Genomic DNA, 6,000 nt, shown 5'->3' with positions numbered 1-6,000 from the left:
GCCATGCCTAACCTCTAGTTCCGGGAGATTGTTGCGAGGGACGAGCTTTGCGGCTGCTGAAAGGGGTTGATCTGGGAGGAACCCCAGGGTGCCTGGACTGCTCCAGCTACTGGTACTCACTCCGATGTGGCAGACTTGTCTGAGGGAGTGGGCGCCCTTATGCTTATTCAGCCCATCCCAGCAGAAGACTGCCGCCCTCCACCGCTACTGAGGACTGGACTGCAGCTAATGGGTAGGAACAATCACCTAATGGTCTTAAGCTGTTTTTCCAGACTCTTTTTTTTTAAATTTTATTTATGTATTTGAGAGATAACGAAAATGAGCGAGCGCGCGCGAGAGTGCACACACACACACACGCACATGCTGTTGTGCACGTGAGTGTGGGGGAGTGGGGGAGGGAAAGTGGGAGAGAATCCTAAGCAGGCTCCAAGCTCAGGGCAGCGCCCTGCACAGGGCTCAATTTCACCACCCTGAGAACATGCCTTGAACAGAAACCAAGAGTCATATGAACAACCAGTTTAGCCACCCAGGCATCCCTGTTTCTCCAGACTCTTAAGCAGAATATGGAAATAAGCTTGATGGAAAATAATGTTTCTTAAGAAAAAAAAAATTTTTTTTTTCTAAATGAATTAAGTTTTGATAAACCTGTCTGGAAAACCTGGATCTGATGGCCTTTGGGCATTAATTTTTTGGAATTTTCTGGTTTTTCTCTTTTTAGTGCTCTTTTAGGTTTTCTACTTCTTAATTTTTGTGTGCATTTTCCTAGACAGTGATCCCAGATTTATGCTAACAAAGTGGTGAGATTTTGCATTTTACCTATGTTTCCTCTTGGGAAAAAACCTTGTAAGAAATTTATATATTCGATTCATTTCAGATATTCAGGTTATGCTTTTATTTATCAATTCTGTGCATGATTTTTCTTAGCTTTCCAAATTAGCATTTTATATACTTGCATTCCTCCTTACTGGATTTGGATTTATTTTGTTGTTCCTCTTCTAGCTCCTTGAGTCATATGTTTGCTTCATTTTTTAAACAAACAGTAGCTTCACTTACTGAGTACACTGTATGGCAAGCAGAGTGCTACACGTTTTATTTGCATTATCCCACTGAATCCTCATAACACTGCATAAGGCTTCATAAGATGTCTTTATAGCTTAGTGGTGATGAGTGCAGATTTGGGCTAGATGGTTACTGCCACTTGTAGCTCTGTGACCTTGTGCAAGTGTCTTCTCTGTGTTTGTTTCTACAGCTATACAATGGGTGAATCATATCATCTACATTATAGGGCTCTTGTGGAGGATAAATTAGCACTTAAAATGCCCTAGAACAGTGTCTGGCACATAAGTAGCATCATGGAAGTAACTGATATTATTTAAAGACAAGGCATTGGAGATTTGAAAAATTAAGGAACTTTCCCAGAATTACACAGCTCTTAGCAGATTATGACCCACCTTCTTGGGAGCACAGCCTGGGCAGTATCCTGTGGTTTTTGGTGTTGGGTTGGCTCATTTGCATTAATTTCTTAAGAATCTGTAATTTCAATTTTTAATTATATCTTTGATGAAATTCCTATTTCTTTTTCCTCTGTAGGAAACCTTTTTGGAAACCTTTTCCCTTCTGCCTGCATGATCTACATCCTCAGGCAGACTCAGAAATTTTACCAGAATTTGAATAGTTGTGCTATTATGCTTTTTATTCCTGACCAGCACGTAGCCTATTTGATCTTAAGATCATAGTCTTTCTCCAGTAAAAGTCTTTCTTTTAGTTCACTGATCTCCAGTTCTCTTTTTTCTCCTTCTGTAATTCTTATTACACAGATTGAAATTCATAGGCTTATTTCTCATGCCTTTGTTTTTTCCCTTAAGTTTCTTACCATTGTCTTTACTTCTGATTTTTAAGGGCACTTCTGGATTGTGTCTTTTAATTGCCAATTCATTTATCTGCGAACCCAGTCTGTTGCTTAAAAGCCTCTATTGAGGATGGGTTTCCCCCCCATTAATGACTGTTTTAATATTTTTAAATTTTAATTTGCATCCCCCCAAATAAGTAACAAGCTCATGTAGCCCACTTTGTACCATTTTTTATAAAAATGAGGAAGGTGATACATACAAATCACAAAGACACATAAAATGGCCTTATATTTTCCACTAACATTAATTAAAAATCCCACTGAAACTTTCACTTCCACTGAAGTTTTTCTACCTGGATTCAGCCATCCAGCTCCTCTTCCTCCAAAATCTGACTATACTACCAGAACCCAAAAGCAGCCTACTCTCTCCCACATTTTACCAGTGTCTTCCTGTCTTCTTTTTTGATCTTTAATAAAGTTTTTCTATTAGAACACATTTCCAAGACAATCCTGAATGTAGTACAGAAAGTTCTCATATATCTCACATCTAGTTTCTTCTATTGTTAACAGCTTACATTTGTTACATAATTACCACATATTTGTTACAATTAGTGCACCGATATTGACATGTTATTTCTAACTAAAGTCCTTACCTTATTCAGATTTCCTTCGTTTTTACTTAATGTCCTTTTCTGTTCCAGCATCCCATCCAGAACACATTACATTTGGTCATTTTATCTCCTTAGGCTCCTCCAAGGTACGACAGTTTCTCAAGATCTTATTTTTGATGACCTTGACCGTTTTGAGGAGTGCTGGTTAGGTTAGGTATTATAGAATGTCCCTCGGTTGGGATTTGCTTGCTGTTTCTCTTATGATTAAACTGAGGTTAGGGAGGAAGACCACAGAAATGATTTATTTTCATCACATCATTTAAGAATACAAACACTAACATGACTTATCCCTGTTGATATTGGCCTTGATGGTCTGGCAGAGATGGTGTTTGTCAGATTTCTCCACAGTAGATTTCTCTTTCCATGCTGTAGTCTTTGAAAGTAGACTTAGAAAGTCACCATAGACAGCCCACACATAAAGAGTGGGGAGTTAGGTTTCACTTCCTTGTGGGCTGAGTATCTACATAAATTATTTGGGATTATTCTGCATGGCACCTTTGTCTTCCTGTTTATTTATTTATTCAATTATTTATATCAGTGTGGACTCGGGTATTTATTTTACATTTCAGGTTGCAATCCATTACAGCTTTATTTATTTTGTGGCTCATATTGTTGCAGCTTTGACCATTGGGAGCTGTTTCTTTTGTCTCCTGTGTCCCTTTTGACCCTGTGATTGTCGCATTTCTGTTTTTGTTTTGTGAGCACATTACTTTCTGGCACTACAAGGTGTTCCAGGTTCATGTTGTCTATTTTCTGGGGCAGTCTGGAGGCAGCTGTTTCTCCAAAGAATGCCGATTCCTTTTACTGGAGAATGGCATTAGAAAGCAAGACGGAAGCTAGCTGTGCTTACTGCTGCTGGGATTCCATTTTTCTTTTCAGTTTTGCAGTTATAATTTTTATCTTCAAGAACTGTTATGCTTCTTTGCCGTAATAGCCTGCTCTCATTTTATCAATGCAATGGAAGAATAAGAATTATTTTAAAAATTATTTAAAAAAATAAATACATGGGAGAGAGGAGAAGCTTTCCTCCCCACCCCCCAGGGTTATTCACTCTGAATGTTCTGTTTAAAAGGCTGAGTGTTTTTATATATCCGGTAATTTTTGCTCTGCTGATACATAGGAACAGTTGTTCCGAAAGATAATCTGCACTGAGATGGGTCCCAACAGAACCCATGTAAACCAGTGCAATTTCTTTCTGTCCTTAACAAAAATAGAAGACAAATTTAGATGTATGCTTTTTCTTTAGCAGCTGAGAGGTTGAGTGGTGGTTCAGAATAGGGATAGTGCGGTCAGCAGTGCGGACAGCTTCTGGGGTAGAATTTCACCTTATCTCAAGAGCCAGGCCTCCTTCTTGTCTTGGAGGTTGGACATCAGCCAGCATGGAGCCGCTCTCTGCTCTCCATCTCAGAGGAGACAGGGCTCTGTGCAGCAGCACTGTAGGATCATATTGGGATCCACTTCCTTTGCACCCCCTCAGACTGGTTAACTATCGAGTTGGCCTTAAATGCAAGCTATTGGCTTCTGTCCCCACTTCTACTTCTCTGTCTTGCTCCCTTCGATGGAATTATTCAAAATGACTCTCTTTTCAGTTCTTGACTCAGTCTTTCTCCCCAAAGTCGTGGCAAGCTCTGTTCCCCCTCCATGACTAGTGACAGGTTCTAGAAACCCAGCCCAAGTTGGAGGCCAGGCTTCTCACCGCCTATCCACAAACCTATTCTGTTCTGTAGACCTCTACAGTCATTCAACTGGTGAGAGACAGAGTCAGGACTCAACCCATTCTCTTTGCATTATCATTCTGCTCAGAGGCTGACCATTTAAGGAACTAGTTCATTCAAACTCTGCACTTGAACACTGTATTCACAGTTTATTATTTCCATACTCCAGATTATTCAGTTTGATGAAATAGATAAAGTGGAACAGAGAAAATGAATAAAATTCCTACTATGGTCACAGTCACAACTGAAAGTGAAGGTCAGGGTAGGGATGGCGGCACCAGAAATTCAGAACAATGGTGGGTAGGTGCAGAAGGACATCAGTGTCATACCCACCCCAACACTTTATTTCAAAGCTCCTTTTGGTGGAAAAGGAGGCTTTACCTCTTGTTATACTTCTGCTGTCTCCAGAGCACGTGGGACACCAAGCACAGCACCCAGCAGAGGCCCTGCCCACAAAACCATGTGCTTTGGTGTCTGTTTGAAAGGAGGAGAGACAAGTGTGTTTTCCAAGTTGATTTCAGAACAAGATAAGCAAAACAAAGAAAGAAGCATTGTTCTGCTTCTCATGATGTTTCATGAGAAGCAGACTAAAAGATCCTGTGGAGTACCTCTAAAAATTCTCAGTAATAGTGGGGATCTCCAATCACCAGTGTTCATTAATTCAGTCATCCCGATGGGGTTTCAGTTTGGCTCAAAGAGCACAGCGTTCTCTGAATAGAGCATCATTGTAATTAAAAATAGTGACACGGTTTTATGAAATTTTGTTACCACTGGCCTTTTTAGATAAGGCATTTTAAAAATTATTATTATTATTAATTTCAATTTGTCTTCAGTATCCTTCTAAGGAAGAGTTAAAGGTGTGGCAGGGTCAGGGTCAGGATCAGAGTACGGGTTAGGATCCATCGTAGTCTGGACCTCCTGGGAACATTTGATTCCACTGAGTGCTCCCTTCCTCTGGAAACTTGCTCCTTTCATGGCCTCAGTGACACCACATATTCTTGATTTTCTTCCTATCTCATACACTTTCTCTCTGTAACCTTTGATGGCTCTTTCCCTCCATTTCAGCCTCTCCTTACTGGGTTTCCCTAGTACTCAGTGCTGGACTCTCAGCTCTCTTATCATGACATAGATGTCTCCTTCCTTCCTGGCTTTACTCCATCCACATGCTGATGAGTCTCCAATTATGTCTCCTTCACTGACAGCTTCACTGGGCTACAAACTACAAACTTGCATTACAAGTGTAATATATTTAAACAGGTCCAGATTTTGTTTCCCATGAAGAATCATATCACCACTTCTCACACTCCCTTAGCCATCAGGGTTTAGCAGTGAGACCAGAAGGAATTTTTGTATCTTTCAATATATTAGGATTAGGTATATAAATAGAAGATTGCCACCTGACTTTGCTGGCTGGGCTGTGGAGCTTGCTGCCCCAGGGCAGGGGAGGAAGGGACCCAGAGGAATGAAAACTGGAAGCCCATTTCTTCTGGTATTAAGGGATTATAGGGAAAAGAAGGTAGGGCAGAAGAGACAGAAGGAGACACAGGAGTGCTGGTCTTTCCTCCCTGAACTCCCACTTAGGCAGAGGGAGAAGAATGCTGAGTGTCCTTGCCCATTTTACTTTGGAAGCTCTGAATGGAGAGCATCACCTAGCTGGTCTTTCTGCCAACCTTGGTGTTGGGGAGCAGATGGTGGATGAACATATCTGAGTAACATCAGTGTTATGGCATGGTCAGGTAGAGGTGAGCTGGGTGGTAGCTCCCTA

The 6,000-nt window shown here is 40.9% G+C and overlaps 1 protein-coding gene across 1 annotated transcript in view; it reads left to right on the top strand.

The window, feature by feature from the left end:
• The window catches only part of LOC116586543 (F-box/LRR-repeat protein 21), a 42,098-nt gene continuing 36,098 nt past the window's right edge, over positions 1-6,000 (top strand). The window contains exon 1 of the mRNA XM_032336649.1: positions 1-232. The gene's annotated coding sequence lies outside the window, so the exon portion shown is untranslated. The remainder of the gene's footprint in view (positions 233-6,000) is intronic.

The sequence above is a fragment of the Mustela erminea genome, chromosome 3, assembly GCF_009829155.1.
Source record: "Mustela erminea isolate mMusErm1 chromosome 3, mMusErm1.Pri, whole genome shotgun sequence".
NCBI lineage: Eukaryota > Metazoa > Chordata > Mammalia > Carnivora > Mustelidae > Mustela > Mustela erminea.
This window is presented reverse-complemented; position numbering and strand designations above follow the sequence as displayed.